The sequence below is a fragment of the Podarcis cretensis genome (genome assembly GCF_951804945.1).
Source record: "Podarcis cretensis genome assembly, chromosome: 6".
Lineage (NCBI taxonomy): Eukaryota > Metazoa > Chordata > Lepidosauria > Squamata > Lacertidae > Podarcis > Podarcis cretensis.
In genome coordinates this window covers 55,211,426-55,228,533 of record NC_137175.1, presented here as the reverse complement: position 1 = coordinate 55,228,533, position 17,108 = coordinate 55,211,426, and positions in this window count along the sequence as shown.

Below are 17,108 nucleotides of genomic sequence, written 5' to 3'. Positions count from 1 at the left end.
CTCAACTTGCTGGGTCCTGTCCCTCACCTATATATTTTATATGTGGGAAATAAGGTAAAATAATGTGGTGTGAATTTCTTCAGACATGCAAAATGCCACTCTAGGTTGGATCTAGACTAAGGTGAGTTTAGGTTCTATTGTAATCAACAGAATTAAACTAATGATGACTTGTCCCCTATATTGTAATGGGAATGAAAAGTGCAGTCTTATACATGTCTATTCAGATGTAAGCCCATTGAGTTCAATGGGATCTGCTTCCAGTTAAAGGCTGTAGCTATAGTGAAACAAGATGGACCTTGTGGTCTCTTCCAACTCTATGATTCTATGATTCTATGATTCTAAGCTTAGTATGCATCTAACCTTCTGTGTTTAACTTAGACAACAGCAATCTTGCATTCCTTTGTAATGCCTCATAGAGTTCCAGGTCATGGAAGAAAACAACAATATGGCATCTATTTCTATGATAGTTATAAATACGAAGTGTTGGGGAGGGACTAAGAGTGAGACCAATAAGTAATTCTACACCTGAGTCAGAGATTATCACGTAGCCAATGAAGATGGGGCAGGAGGAGGAGGTCTGGGTGAGAATGGAGAAAAGAATCACTGTGCCTGATCTTGAGTTTTGAGATGTGCATGGCCTACTGGGATGTTGATCAATAGTATTGCCCCCCTAGTTAAACAGATGTCAGACTTTCTCTAGGTCACAGGATCCAGCCTTTGGTCTCTCCCCCTCTGCTTACCTTGCCTTCCCTGCATCACGCGCCATCAGAATAGTGTTGGTGTTAACTGGGAGGGTCACTATGGATCGATGTAAGCTGCTTACATCTCAATTTCTTTGGTGGATTCTGTTGCCCAGAAATTGGGGAGAATAAAATGTTAGGTGCTTTCCACACATCACATGCATTACTCACACTCTTCGACTGTTTTAATCCATATGAGAGAATGGTACAACTCATATCTTTTCGGCACAGTACAATTTCAGTATATCTGAGGTCTGTTCATGTGTACTTTAAATTGTGATTGGAATGGTACAACTCTGCTTCCCCATGCCTCTCCTCTCTTTCCTGCTCTGTGTCTTGGTGTATATAACACCCACAAAATTTAGGTTCCGAAGAAGCAGCACTTTCAAGTGAGTGTCGTACTGTGTGATGGATTATTTTTGCCCCCTTTTGTTGTTGTTTCCCCCCCTGCATTTTACAGCAGAAGTAAAGTATAACCAGACTTGGTACATTTTTATTCTGATTACCTTTGTAAAAGCCCACAAGGTGATGTGCTACTTTGAAAACACATTTGTTGTAATGTGTATGTATATATATATATAAATATATATACATATATAATGACTATATGAAGGATATTTCTAAATAAAGGTTTAAAAAAACAACAACACCGTCTCCATGCCATCTTCTTTTGCCAAAGATTTTACTGTACTTCCACATAATCCAGATTATCTGAACAAGGCTGTTAGGAAGGACGGCAAAGCATACTTGGAGTGGTTGGGATGGGATATTGGTATAAAAATATCTGTTTGGTTTGGTTGGGTCTGGTTGTGACTGATAATAAAAACAGGCAGTGCCTCACCTATAGGCTAGAGAAAAATAGCCAAGCGATTCAGTTCTGTGCTTGCTCACACCCTTGTTACAGAACTTTCACCTACCATGAAAGGAAGAACTTGGTTTGGTGCTTTGGGAATGCTATGGTGCCCGTTGAGAGACTACTATCTCAAGAAGGGATGCCTTTCTGAATTTGACAGATGAAGCTCCTTCACTAGGAGCTTGACGGCTCACATGCTTGCTGAATTTATACTGCGTTTATACCTGATACCCGTTTAAGTGCATTAGTCATGATGAGTCAGAGGCATCACCAGTTGCTGGGGAAAAGAATGGATGACGACTTTTGCTTGTGGTTTCCCATAGGCATCTGGTTGGCCATTGTGGGAACAGAATGCTGGACTTTTTAAAATAAATAAATAAATAAATAAATAAATAAATAATAATTTTTATTGAATGGTTTTATGTTACAGAAAACAATACAGCCATACTACCACTAAATATAATTAAGAAATAAAAATTACATACATTGATATTTAGTTTGTTATTTGTTATTTACCGTCTTATTTCCTCCCAAACATTGCATACAACACACATATGTGCAGACACCCGCACACAAAATGATAATAATGAAAGTAAATATTTTTCCGCTTTTATCTTCCAAAATCTTTTCTTCAACTTTGACTTCCTGTCAAGTCCCTTTGCATATGTTTTATCTTACATTTGAATGTACACAAAACAATAAACCTTTCTATATAATTTTTCTAATACATTCTGAAAACATAATAAATCCTTAATTGTAGTAAAACTCCTTTTAGTTCCTTTATCACTCAAATGCTAGCACGGAGTCAAAACTATTATTGTATTTTTGAACATATTTTTTATAAACATCCCATTTTCCCTCTAATTTTTGCTTTGAGTTTCCTCTGAGTTTACTAGCCAGTTGAGCCGTCTCCACCAATTCCTGTACTTTGATTTGCCAATCTGTTATTTTTGGAGCCTCGTGATCTGTCCATCCCTTGGCCACAAGTATACGAGCCGCTGCGGTTGCATACAAAAATACCTCTCTTAGATTTTTTTGGATCTCTTTATCTAAAATACTTAACAGAAATGCCTCCGGTTTTTTAGTAAAAGTTATCCCCATCATCTTTTTTAATTCATCGTATATTCCCCCCCCCCTCAAATCTTAATCTTTCCACAAGTCCACCATGCTGGACTTGACAGGCCTTTCGTCTGATCCTGGTGGGATCTTATGTTCTTATGCAGGCAAATGATTTTTTAAAAGCAAAGAAGCTCCCCGCACAACCCTCCTAATTTTTATTATACTGAGACAAAGTAGGTGGGTTAAGGACAATTTGAACTGACAGTGTCAATTTCCATTCAGTTTTCCTTATCTGTTTCATTAATGGTGCTGCTATGGTCATGCATTAAATTAGGCCCCCTGCCTCCAATCATTCCCAATCATAATGATGCAAAGTGCTGCATCTCCTCATTAGTATACAGGCTTTGCAATGGGAACAGGCAATTTATTGCTTTCCGATCTGCTTAGTGCATCCCTATTGCCATATGCCGGACAGAGACCTGCTAGTTATCTTGCCTTGCTGTGCTTATTCTCACGGAAGGACAAAAGCTGCTGTGAACCACCACCAGGCCCTAGGGAGAAATTGCGAGTGATTTCCTGGGTGAATCTAGAATACGATAGAATTGGCATTATACACTGCTTCTATTCAAGACAAATTGGCTGGCTAATAAAGAGAGGGTAAAAAGAAAACGATAACATTCCATTTTTTGGAGAAACAGGAACCGATTCTCAGGACTCTTTCATACAATGCGTGAAGCAACAAAATGGGAAATGCTTGCTTCATGGAGAGCTCAGATGCCTGGACTTGTCCCATACCAGATGCATCTGCGTTGGGTGAGGGCAGGTGCCAGAAATGGGCAAATATGATGCTGGGAGGTTAGAGCATTTTCTATGTTGATTGTCAAAGGCTCTTGCTTCCACCTGGCCCTCTGAGCACCTCAGTTTATGGTAAATTTTTCATTCAGTCCAAGGTGCTGAAAATAAAACAAGCAGATGCTACCATGGATATCCAGGTAGACTGAACTTCTCAGGAGAGGCTCCTTTAAAGTTCCATGGGTATACATACCGACTAGTGCTGGCTCCAGGATATTAAGGGCCTTGGAGCGCACAGTTTGGGAACTCCTGCCCTAGGCAACTGCAGATCTCCAATATATGCACAGGTAGCAAAAGTGATGTGTACACAACAGGGGCAGCCCATCACATTTTGCCATCTGAAGTGAAACACGAAAGAGTCCTGCCCCCCCTCCCACTTCTGCCCCGTGCCAGAATATTCCCCCTATTGCCAAACTCAGTGAGTAATTTCACAGCATTTGTAGAACCTGATATGTGAAGCAAGATGTACAAGAGTGAGCGCTCTCTCTCTCTCTCTCTCTCTCTCTCTCTCTCTCTCTCTCTCTCTCTCTCTCTCTCTCCTAGTCTGCTCCCAACTTTCAGTGTTTTACTTTTCCTGTCCTTCTAGAAAAATTCTTGCAGATGTGCAGGCATCTGACCTGGTATAACCTAATCCAGTAGTTCCCAAACTCCCCCTCTGCCCCCATGGGCCCCATGTGGACCACAGTTTGGGATTCCCTGGTCCAGACTATGTTCTCATATCAGACTGAGTGGCAAGCTCACCTGCAACATAGCATGGAAACACTGGCGGAGGAAGAGGAGTGCGGGGGGAGCACATCGTCCCTGGCAGCGTGATCCTGGTGAGGTGCCATCGTGGCTGCCCCCCCACCCCGCCCCGGGATGCACGCCAGCCCCTCCTCCGCCTGCTCTCCACGCCCCCCCCCCCCGGTGCCAGAGCATGAAGCTCCACCACTGCATGGAAGTCAGCCAGGGGTCAACTTTAACCACCACCCTCCCATCCTCTGCTCTACCAATTTAACTCCGTTTGGCTCTCCTTTGGTTTTCTCCTGCTATGGTTTATGAACTAATGCAATAAATGCTATTCTGTTCTGTTCTGTTCTGTTCTGTTCTGCTCTATTCCTTTGGCGCTCAGTGCACACTTTATATTCTGAATTTCTAATTTCACCCATTGATCTCAGGAACAAAGGCATCCAGCCCTCCTGCCCCAAACTACAGGACTTGGACACCACTGGTTTAAGCCTCCCTAACCCTAAACAGGTTGTGCTCTGTTGCCTTTGTAATTCTGTTGGTGACTGGTGGGATCCTGGCAGAGCTGACATTTCCACAGCTCCCCAGGGGTTGCCCTGCTGTTTGTCAAAGGGGCTTCAATTATCAGTTCGTTAAACATGGCCTGAGAATCTGTCTGTAGGGACTTGTACGCTATTTCTCAGCAGGGCAAACTGGTGGCAGCTTAAGATTTTCTAATCAGAAAGGCTCTTTGGTCCTGGAGGTCTGCCCTTCTCTTCCCTCCCAGGCCGGGGCAATCCCCCAACGGAATGCTTGTTCCCAGCCGCCACTTGAGAAAAATCCAATCTGCCCCCCCCCCACCTTCATCACTTGCTGTTTGTTCTCAGGACTTGCCATCAATCTGTCTCTCGTCGTTTTTCAAAGGTAAGAAGCTCCCTTTAGAGGGCTGCACCCTTCAAAGATAGTCACATTTAGGCAGGTACCCTAACTCTGCAGAAAACATTTTTGTTTTGGCAAGCCTATCTAGACACTTGATTCAGTTGCTTACATGTATTTTTTTATAGTTTTGTCTATATTATCTTTGATGTTAATGTTGATGATTTTATGCACCCTTGGTTTGTGCATTGCTTTTAATTGATTTCAGGATTTTAGCCAAGTGTCATCTATAATTACATTTGCACGCCGTTGGGAGAAATTTTTGATCAAGCTGTTTATCAAGTTTTGAACTAAATTAAAAATAAGAATAAATACTTGTTGGACTCAATGCAAAAAATGTAGCTCTAACTCCTTGCTGCCATCCTGCCTGCAAAAGCATCAGCGCATAGACTTGCACAGAGTTTCCACCGGTACCTGCAGCTGCTCACTTGGGCTTTGGCCAACAGCACAAGGACTAAAGCAGTTATGCGCCTCTGTCTCATTTCTTTCTTCTCTCTCTCTCTCTCTCTCTCTCTCTCTCTCTCTCTCTGTTGGTTTCTTTTTTTGATGGAGGCAATCAGACCAGTTGTTGTGCTGCTTTTGCCTGAGTAGCCAGGCCAAATCCCACCCCAGTGTTTTTATGGTAATGCAAGGAGCCCGTTGCCACTGCTAAGCAGATGCTGGGTGGCAAAGAAAGAGCTTGTTTAACAGATACCAAAGAGGAGAGGAAACCTTTTGTTAGGCACTTGCTGGTGTTTTGAGTGCACTTGTAAGGGGAACAACAGCGTGGAACTGGAGCTCGTTGAATGGAAGTGGAGGCGATTAGATTCATTTCACTGCCTTCTGATGGGTTCTTCCCTCCCGCTTCAGCTTCATTATGGAAGTGACTCGGATGTAATGTTTTGACAATCGGTTCTCTGGTCTAAAAAGAAAAAAGGAAAAAAAAGGAAGACGATGGCTGCCTTTCAGACATTGATCTGGGTGGCTGCTGGGGAAATTAATGGCTGCTAATGCATCCATGCCACCACCAGCTTTTCTGAGGCTATATGTGGAGGAATGGGATGTGGGTGGCACTGTGGGTTAAACCACAGAGCCTAGGACTTGCTGATCAGAAGGTCAGTGATTCGAATCCCTGTGATGGGGTGAGCTCCTGTTGCTCGGTCCCTGCTCCTGCCAACCTAGCAGTTCGAAAGCACGTTTACCTCCGGCAGGAAGGTAAACGGCGTTTCCGTGTGCTGCTCTGGTTCGCCAGAAGCAGCTTAGTCATGCTGGCCACATGACCCAGAAGCTGTACACCGGCTCCCTTGGCCAATAAAGCAAGATGAGCGCCGCAACCCCAGACTCGGTCACGGCTAGACCTAATGGTCAGGGGCTGGGATTTACCTTTACCTTTACTATGTGGAGGAACAGATCTCAGAACCTTCATGGCTGAAACCTGACAGGACAGGCCTATTTAGCAGACACCTGGTGTCAAATGCAGAAATCCGGAACTTTCTCCTTACATGTCTTTCAAAAATCAAGCTTTTAGTTCTCCTCAGGATTAGCGGTAGGTGGAGTTTGAAAACTTACAAACCTTAACCAATTTAGGGGTTTTGCAGACGACCCCTCTGAATGCATTTATCACTGTTGACACTCAAATATCCTCAGTCTTCCTCAGACAGTGCTAGTGCCGCTTCATTCCTGAACCTCCATAATGGAAAGTGATGGAGGAATGGTAGCGTCACTGCTAGGGGTACCTTTTGTGAAAGAATACCTTTAAAAACAGGTTGAATGGGGCTGGTTGGGTTTGGGATGCAGAGTTTTGCTGAATCTGGTGTGTAACCCTATGACATGCTGCCTTGTCTTATGCCAGACAGCAAGAGACATGGGTATAATCCAAGGATGGGGAATCTGTGGACCTTCAGATATTGCTAGGATCCAGTTCCCATCAGCCCAAGCCGGTATCCACAATAGTAGGGGGTATGGGAGTTGTAGCCCCCAAACATCTGGGCTAGGCCATAGGTTCCTCCTCCCTGGCATAGTCAAAGGGACTTAAAGAAACTAAAAGAAGACATCAGAAAATAATCAGTTTTTCAAAATGGGGGAGAGAAGTCATGAGGGCCATTCTACAAGTTCTTACCAGGCATATAGAGAAATTATTCAGGCTGCATGTCCATGTTCGACCAAACCAGGACACAGAGACCCAAGACAGGCACATCATCTAGCTGCCTTTGTGCCACCAGGTTCGTTCTGGATAGGTGCTACTCCATATATCTTTAGTGCCACATGATTCCAGCTTTCTGCCAAACATATAGAAACTATTTACGGTAACATTATTTTGCTAAACTAAGGAAGCAAAGAGTGTTTGCACTCTGCTTTATTCCCAACAATTCCTCTTTGGCTTCCACAAAATAAAGCAGGAATGGGGATGTGAGGGAGTTTCCTCACCTGTTTAATTTTCAGAGCTCCAAGGAGGACAGAGCTGGCTTGAATGATGTTGTTTCTCCAACAGTAATGGTTTGAACTACAGTCTATCCTCCCATTTATGTCTCTCCTTTTCTCTGCCACATGGTGGCCTCATTGAGCAAGAGAAAGGGAACACTCTAGCGGTGGTGAATCTTTTAGAGATCAAGTGCCCAAACTGCAACCCCAAACCCACTAATTTATCGCAAAGTGCCAACATGGCAATTTAACATGGGATAATAATGATTGTCTGCATGCGCACATACAGATAAATAGAAATAAATAAATAAACCCAGCCAGATGGGTGGGGTATTATTATTATTATTATTATTATTATTATTATTATTATTATTTGCTGTTTGATGAGAGTTTGCCTAAGAGCCCCATGAATGCTAACCTTGAGTTCCGTGATGAAGGAAAGGCAGGCTATTGATGTAGGCAGGGGCAGCCAGATGTTACTGGACTCCCAACCCCACCAGCATGGCCAATAGACAGAGGTTAGAAGTGTTATAATCCAGTAGCACCTGCAGAGTACCATGTTGGCTACCCCTATATTAAAGCATAATATTAGCTCAAAGAAGGTATATGTCAGACCACATAGGTCATCTAGAGAAGGAAAAGCACAGGTCCAGGAGGTTTTGCCTTTCCAACCTGTTATTCAGCTCTAAATCAGGATAAACATCATTTCACAGAAAATCCACTTGACTTTGCTCTGATCCAGAGGGAAACAGTGGGTTCCCCCCTGGGGAAAGTGGTGGGTCAAGCAGATGAGCCCTAAGTCAACCCTAAGTCATAAAGAGATGGAATCATTGCTTGCTCAACCATTTTAGCCAAAACTGTTGGATTTGAAACTGGTCTGTAATTTCCAAAATCACCAAGTTGAGAGGTGGCTTCTTCAGTAAAGGTGTAACTACTGCCCTTCTCAGAACAAATTTCTTGCAATGTCCTTATTGTAGAGAAGCACTGACCACAACCAAGATAAAATCGGAATGATTTGTCCTGCAAGAGAATGCTATCATTCTAAATTTTTGGAGCTGGTTGGCTAGAAGTACTGATACTGATTTTGGAGGCTGAACTTGCTTGGGAACTAGTAGTACCTGGCTGGCTTTATTTCATGTGTGCATCCACCTTCTGCTTATTATCTTCATAACAGCTAACAGAATAGCCACTGCCTCTTACCTGCTCGGCCTGTCTGCTTTAAATTGCAGCGTGGGGGGGGGGGGAGCTGGTTGGTGGGCACACAACTCTCCCCAATGCTGCTGCGAGTGGCGCGTGCTCTAGGGAGCATTTCCCGCTTGCAGTGGCATGGGAGAGAGTACCTGCCCATTTTGCCAACCCCCAGCAATGGCCCTGCTGGGGCTATGGTGCGTGTGCCCAAAGAGTGGGCCTTCTGAGTGCCCACCCTGGGATGCGTGCCATAGGTTTGCCACCACTGCTCTAGATGAATGCTTCCCAATTAGCTAATTACTGAGGGCCCCTTATTTATCAACAGCCAAGCCACGGACCCCCTACTTTTGAAAATTTTGATAATGCCATTGTAGTTACCTCTGTAAAGCAATTTTTTGAACAATATGGGGTGTAAAGGGATCCCTGACCATTAGGGATCGTGGACGACTCTGGGGTTGCAGCGCTCATCTTGCTTTATTGGCCAAGGGAGCCGGTGTACAGCTTCTGGGTCATGTGGCCAGCATGACTAAGCCGCTTCTGGCAAACCAGAGCAACTCACGGAAACACCATTTACCTTCCCGCTGGAGTGGTACCTATTTATCTACTTGCACTATGATGTGCTTTCGAACTGCTAGGTTGGCAGGAGCTGAGACCGAGCAATGGGAGCTCACCGTGTCATGGGGATTCGAACCGCTGACCTTCTGATCAGCAAGTCCTAGGCTCTGTGGTTTAACCCACAGCACCACCCACATCCCAATATGGGGTGTAGCCCCTAATAAACAAAGGATTTTAGGTATACTAAAAACAAACAAACCCAGACTAGGGCTGAGTGATATCTGGTTTTTGACATGATGCTCTACCAGCAGCTAAACATTGCGATATTCCGATATATCACAATGTCAGAAATTGGAGATCATGCGTGTGGATGAGGGAAGGAGCAGTCACGAAAATCGGGCAGGTGGGGTGACCTGCCCCCTCCCTGTGCTCACGCCTGCCCACCCTGGGCGCTACAGGCTTGTGGAGTGCTGCTGGTGGGAGGTAATGGATATGGGGTGTGTGTGTGTGTGTGTGCGTGCGTGCGTCAAACCACCTCAGCGGGGCAGCCAGCGAAGATGCATGTCCACTGTGGCTACTGCTGCTTTTCTGCTGGCTGAGAAAAGCTGCTGCACCTCAGTGCCAGGGGAAGGTAGTGCCACAGTGCCTTGAAGTGAGGGCAATCAGCTGCCCGGTTTCCCCTCAGTGTGAGGGAAGGCAGCTCAGATCAGCAGCATTATTGTCTGAGATTATAGTGCGATATTGGCGGTGACTTGAAATCAGCTGCCTTGCTCTCCCTCGCGTGAGGAGTGATATATTGCTGCGCATTGCCAGGTCAAAATCGTTATCGTGGTGTGATTTCAAAACCGATTTTGACCAATATATTGAAAAATCGCCTAGCACTAAAACAGACCATAAAATTTGTGATGCTACCATGCCAAAATGACAAAAAATTAGTTAGAGGGAGGCAAGGGATGAGAACCCCCTGGACGTGTCCGCTGGACCCCCTGGAGTCTCCAGACCCATAACTGGGAACTACTGCCCTAGACAAACGAATGCAGAATAACGCTATCAATGGCTACCAGTCAATATAGATATGTCTGCCTCCACAGTCAGAGGCAGTATGTTTCTCAATGCCAGTCACTGCAATGTTGCTGTGCCCAGGACCTGCTTGTGGGCTTCCCAGGGGCACCTGGCTGTTCACTGTGAGGTGCTGGACTAGTTGGGCCATTGACCTGATCTAGAAGGGCTGTTCTTAATCACTGGTTGAGTGATTGAGCAAGGAGCGATTTTGGCACTGGAAGCTTTGAGTAACATGTCACTCTATTAGGGGTTCTGTGTGTCCCGCTTTAGAAACAAACAAACTACGCTGGATGTGCTTGTAGTAGGCAGATGTTCATTTCAGAAACTGGTGGTGGGAGCCAAGTCCTCATCTGCCTAGGGTGTGAAAGAATCATCAGAAATGAACATGGCTTATAGAAGTCAGTGGAGGGAAGTCCATCAGTAAGGGATGAGAAGAAACAGCACTGAAGCATTAGGCTATGCCAGTTTGATCCTTTGCCTGGCTGCCTCTCTGTGTCCCTGCCATGCCCACATCATCCCTGTGTGCTGTCAGCCCCCAGCAGCCTCTGTTAATGCAAGCCGGTTGCTAAGAACACTGGTCCACCATCTCCAGCAGAAGCACAGGCATGCAATCCTTCCCCACTGTTTCGCTTGGTGGTGTTAAATCTCATTAATTATTTTCTATCCCAAATTCAAATAAATAAGAGCTAACTCTTATTTATTTGGATGGGGAGTACAATATAATTAAGGGATTTGACACAACCATGTGTGAAGGGAATACATGCCATCCAAAAATGAAGGCAGCGGTTCCAAGGGGGAAGGAGTCCAATGTCTGACAGGGGAAGACCTTTCCAAGGTGAGTGAAACCCCAACAAGCCAGGTGCTTCTTCAGAGCATCTTTCTAATGACAGAGAACTGGGAAATGGCAAGGCATAGCCCAATCTTCAAACTCTAAAGGGGGCTTACTGGACAATTCCGTTGCCAAACCTACAAGTGAAGTGTGGAAGAGTTCCAGGTCTTTGCCTTCTTGACATCTTATCTAGACCACTTACTGCAATACTTGTTGTTCAATTTTTTTCCTATTCTGTTCTCTTCAGCTTTTCTTTTTTGTAATTTTTTATTTAATTTTTAAAAATATAAACATAATTCACAATCCAAATATCAAGATTACTCATAATCTCCTGACCTCCCCCCATCCCTTCCATGGATCCTAGTGATAATATTTACAACTGCATATGCAAGATTTATCCTTTCAAATTATCCATACTTTCCTTTAATTTACAAGTGTGATTAAAATCCTGCTAATGTTTTAAACTGCTTATAATGGTCTTGTAATTAAATTGTAAACTTTTCCCATTCCTTTTTTTAAAGTTCTTGTCCTCTTGATTTCTGAGCTTCCCAGTTAATTTTGCCATTTTTCAGCATAGTCCATCAACTTGGTTTGCCATTCTTCTCTGGTCGGGGTTGTTTCTTCCTTCCATCTCTGGGCTAGTAGGATCCGTGCGGCTGTTGTCGTGCACATAAACAGTCTTTTCTGGTCCTTTGGTATCTTGGTACCTATAATTCCTAATAAGAAAGATTCTGGTTTTTTAACAAAAGTTATTTTAAACATTTTTTCCAATTAATTATATACAATCTCCCAATTTTTAAAAATTACTTTACACGTCCACCACATATGGTAAAAGGTACCTTCCTTTTCTTTACATGTCCAGCAGGTATTTGAACTCGTTCTATACATTTTTGCTAACTTAACTGCAGTCAAATACCACCAATAGATACATCATTTTCATATAATTTTCTTTCAGTGAACAACATGCCGTGAATTTCAAATCTGTTTTCCATAGCCTCTCCCGATGTGAGTTGTCCTCAGCTTTGACCTTACCTTCCAGTAAACCAATATCACGGTCAACAGGATGTTCTAAACTTGAATTTCCTGCCTCTAGCCTGGACTAGATGGTCTACAATCCTGCCTCTGGCTCTATGATTAAGCCAGCACCATATATAAGAGCCTAGAAACCTTTTGCAAAGACAGAACACTATGAATGTATAGGCTTCAACCAAAGACATCATAAGATCTCATAAAGCATTACTTTGGAGACCAGACATCTCCTTTGCAAGGCATAGACTTGGCCGGCCCCTCACTGCTCCACCTTCCTTGAGCATCACCTACTAGTGGCAATCAGTAAACTCACAGACCCTCCCTCTTTTTGGATCTCAGCTCTCTGGCAGAGACTAGCCACTGCTACTGGAAAGGTTGCCAGAAGAAGCCTTCAGCGTTAAATCAGCCTGCTGTCACACAAGTCATGTTGAAACAAGTTTCCGAGAGGGCAATGATGCTACTAGTTCCCAGCCTTGTCACTGTGGACCACTGCAGGATAAAGTACAGCAACCTAATCTACAAGCACATTAGAATGTGAAAAAAACAATAATCCTGCAAAGGAAACACATTATCTGGCCTTGTTACTTCACAAAGTAATTTGAATTAATTTTTCCCTAGAGTGGTTAGGGACCACTATTGCCGGCCCTGTCTTTTCTCTTTGGCTAATGAAGCTTTACCAGTGACTGTGAGTGAATTTCTATTAAGACCTCATTTTAGAGGTTATTATGGGGCAAAACAATTCCTGCTCCTGGGAAAGATGCCTATGAATTTGTAATTGTAAGTCCATGTCTGGTAGGGATTAGCATTTGAAAGGAAGAGAATTTGTGTGTGAACCCAGTTGGGGTAAGGGAAGATAATTTCAGTTAGCAGCAGCAGCGGAATAAAGCATCATAATATTTGATTATAGTTTATCCATTTAATTTCCCCTTGCACAGACCTCCAACTGTGTACCTTGAACTGTGCAAATCAACAAGTGTACACATACACTTTGACATGTGTGAAGACAGCTTGTAGCTGTGTTTAGATTTTGGGTAAAGTTCTGGATGAAGATGCAAAGGTATTGTGGTGACTGAGAATTTATTGGCACGGTGCCCGGGTTCATATTTACATCTTGGACAGCATGAGTCGCCTGCCATCTCTCTTCCAACTCAGATGGAATGGGATAAACCAATAGGAGCAGTTCTACAGTACAGCTGCATGAGCAGAGATGGCTGCTCAACTCTTCTTGCAAATGCAGAAACTGCAGTTCTGCCCTTGTTGTGCTTTGGTTGAAATGCCAGTTGGTAAGTGGCATAGATAGGGATGTGGGTGGCACTGTGATCTAAACCACAGAGCCTAGAGCTTGCCGATCAGAAGGTTGGCAGTTCGAATCCCCGTGATGGGGTGAGCTCCCGTTGTTCAGTCCCAGCTCCTGCCCACCTAGCAGTTCAAAAGCATGTCAAGTGCAAGTAGATAAATAGGTACCACTCCAGTGGGAAGGTAAATGGCATTTCCATGCGCTGTTCTGTCTCGCCAGAAGCAGCTTAGTCATGCTGGCCACATGACCTGGAATCTGTCTGCGGACAAACGCCAGCTCCCTCAGTCTGTAGAGCGAGATGAGCTCGCAACCCCAGAGTCATCCGCGACTGGACCTAATGGTCAGGGGTACCTTTACCCTTTACCTTTAAGTGGCATGGATGGCATGTTACGGTGTCTGCCATGCAAAAGCTCAGCCTTCAGCATGAAATATAGAGGCCACAGAATGGATTGCAAAGGAGTCACCAGTGCAGCCATGTGAACTGACCTTTGCACAGCTTTGAAATTGAGCTGAGTCTGGGTTTGACAAGTTGCAACCATGTGCAGACCAAGTCCCCCCCCCTCCCCCCGGATGTGAGCAGGTGGCTTTTTATATGCTATCACACCAAACCTTCTGACAGGCAGCCCTAGATGGCATTTGTACAAGTTTACTCTGCATTGAAAAATTGGAAGTTGTCACAGTGCCCCACATCTTTGCACACTCCTCAACAATGACTGAGCCCACATTTCTGCCCATTCCCCAGCTTGAGGCTTGTTTGAGGCAGTATTGACCACGGGTTTCTCTGCTGCTGTTTTCACAACAGTGCCAACGCAGAGTGTCACAGGCAGCAGATTGTCTTTGCTGCTCCCTCCCATTTGCAAATGATAAAACTAATATCAATATAAGAAGCCAACATTTCTCTCCTTTTTCTCCTCCTGTGTGCCCTCTCTTTCTCTGCAGTGGCCCTGTGTTCCTCCTCAACGCTTCAGCCCCTTGTCTGCCACATAAGCTCAAGGTGTTCTGGAGCTTCCTCTGTTAGGAGAAGATTATAGACACCAAGATGGAGAAATTGGGCACTCAGTTGTGTCCAACTGCTTGCTCTCTGCAATATTTATTACAGTTTAACCCCCCCCCAAAAAAACCCATTTGTTTACACACATTTCTTTGGGAGCTTCATTGTGTGTGTGTGTGTGTGTGTGTGTCTTAAAATGGCATTCCTTAAAATGGCATTTGCTTTATTTTATTGCATTAATCCATTAAAAAAGGCAGTAAGGCCTAATGGAGTGAATGATACGCTGATTACATGTTAAAGCAAGCACTTGGCCGGAAAATCCCTGCAAATACATGCTTAAATAAAAATAAAGAAAGAGCTTTTACATTTCAGTGTATTCTCTGAGTGTGATGTATGGTCCCCTAGCTATTGAAAGTAGTATGCGAAGTCTTATGGCAACTGTCATATGATGCTGTCAACCATGTGACAGCTGAGGTTGGAGGTCAGCACATGTGCAATGGAGAACAATGCAAGGCCAGAGAGGCCCTTAGGCTCACGTCCGAAGTAATCTCACATTGCCATTTTAAAGGACCCCTTTCTCCCCTGCTTTGTCTCAAAGATGTCCCCACATGCAGGTTTTTGAATGCCGAAAAGGCTAATTGCAGGTGGTCAGCTCTGCTGCCCAGTGGACAGCAAGCAGAATGAATAATTGACTATTTCATTGTCCCTAATCTTCATCCTGCATCGAACTGGCAGTGAGATGGGAGCATATTTCTGGTTGAAAGCTGCACTCGCTGATAAGTTGCCAGGCTGATAGCACTGGAAGTCACATGAAAGTGATAATCTGTCACGGAAGCTGACCCACAGGAGAATTTTCTGCCCTCCTTCCACCATCTAGAAGTGACCTCAGATGAAATGGGCGATCTGCTTTTAATTGTAACAAGATGCTTGGTAGGTTCCCCCCTGCTTCTATCTCTGTGGCATTTCTGCTCATAAAAATCGCTTACAGATCTGCCAAGAAATGGCTAAGCCCATTTTCACAGAGAAAACTGTTTAACCACAGGTCACATTCTGAAGTGACTATAATTTGATTCCTCTTGAGCTGCCTGAGCCTCAAAGGTTTGGAAAGCAAAAAAAGCACCATCTCGGTGCTCAAGATGATCCTCACCATGCTGGTTTAGTATGAAACTGGAATGTCATAGGAAGCTGTTTCTACTGAGTCAGACCCATTGGCCCATCTACCTCACTGACTGGCAGTAGCTCTTCATAATTTCAGAGAACGTTCTCTTCCAGCCCTACCTGGAGATGCTAGGGATTGAACCTGAGATCTTTTGCATGCAGAGCAGATGCCCTACTTCTGAGCTACGACCTTTCTCAACCATTGACACTCACAATGTCAGGAATGTGGCCCCCCTGAGTGCAGTGGAAGAGTCAGCCTCAGAAATTGAGCTAAGCGAGCAAGGGGCTAACTCTGCAGATGAGATCTGTCTGTCTGAGTTTAGAGAGGAAGCCTGGCTCCCCTCCTTTCCAGGGAGCATGCTGTTAGCTCCCAAGGAGAGGAAGAGCTGTAAGTCAGCCAGAGAGTTGCCAGGCAACCAGCAGATAAGCCAGAGTCTGAGGCTGTGTCTTCTGGGAGTGGGAAGGAGACAGGCCAGCCGTTCGGTCCCCATACTAGGAGACTGGAGAAGCTCAGAGAAAAATGGAAGGGAAGGAGAAGAAAGGTGGGATTTTGGCGTTCTTCCTGTTGGGGGAGGGATGATGAGTCAGACTGATCAACTACTGTTAATGCGAGCAGGTGGGAAGCCGTGCTCTGGATATGTTTTTCTTGTAAATAAACTTACATAAAACTGACAGAGAGTCCTTGCTGCTTATCAGGCAGCTTGTCTGTCAGAGATCTTTATATTCAATATCCATTGACACGCTGCCAGGTTAACAGTCTAGGGGGTGACATGGTTGTATACAGTATCTGTGTACTTGCTGATGTGGCTGGCTATTAATATTTTTCATTTACTTATTTATTATCTCACCCTTCCCACTCACGTTATCCTCACAACAACCCTGTGAGGCAGGTAAGACTGAAAGATAATGAGTGGGCCCAGTGAGCACCACGGCTGGGAGGAGATTTGAATCTGGGCATCCCCAGTCTTAGCTCAACACTCTAAGGACCACCGTTTTCTGCTTTTTAATTGCTCCAGTTTTGGATTTGCAATTTGAATGGTACTCTGAGCTGTATGAAGTCGCACACTTTAAAAAGTCAGGCACTGTAGCTCAAACAGGCCCTGTGACCACATTTTCTGTCCTAGAAGTCTTCAAATTCCAGATCTATATGGTCTGATTGTGATTACCCAGGATCCAAAACAGGCCCACATTTAGATCAAAGCAGTCACTAGTGCTGGGGGAGATGCCTTACTCTCCCCTCCAAGCCGTTTATCTGATATATACGCCTTCCAAAGCACTGGCCTGTGCTGTTTCATCAATGGAGCTAATACATCCTTCAGGAAAAGGGGATTTAGATCAGGAACACTCAGGAGACTGAGGAAATACAATAGCCATCTTCAGATATCCCAAGGGCTGTCACAAGGAAGATGCAGCAACCTTGTTTTTTCCTGCTCTGAAGGGTAGAACTCGATCCA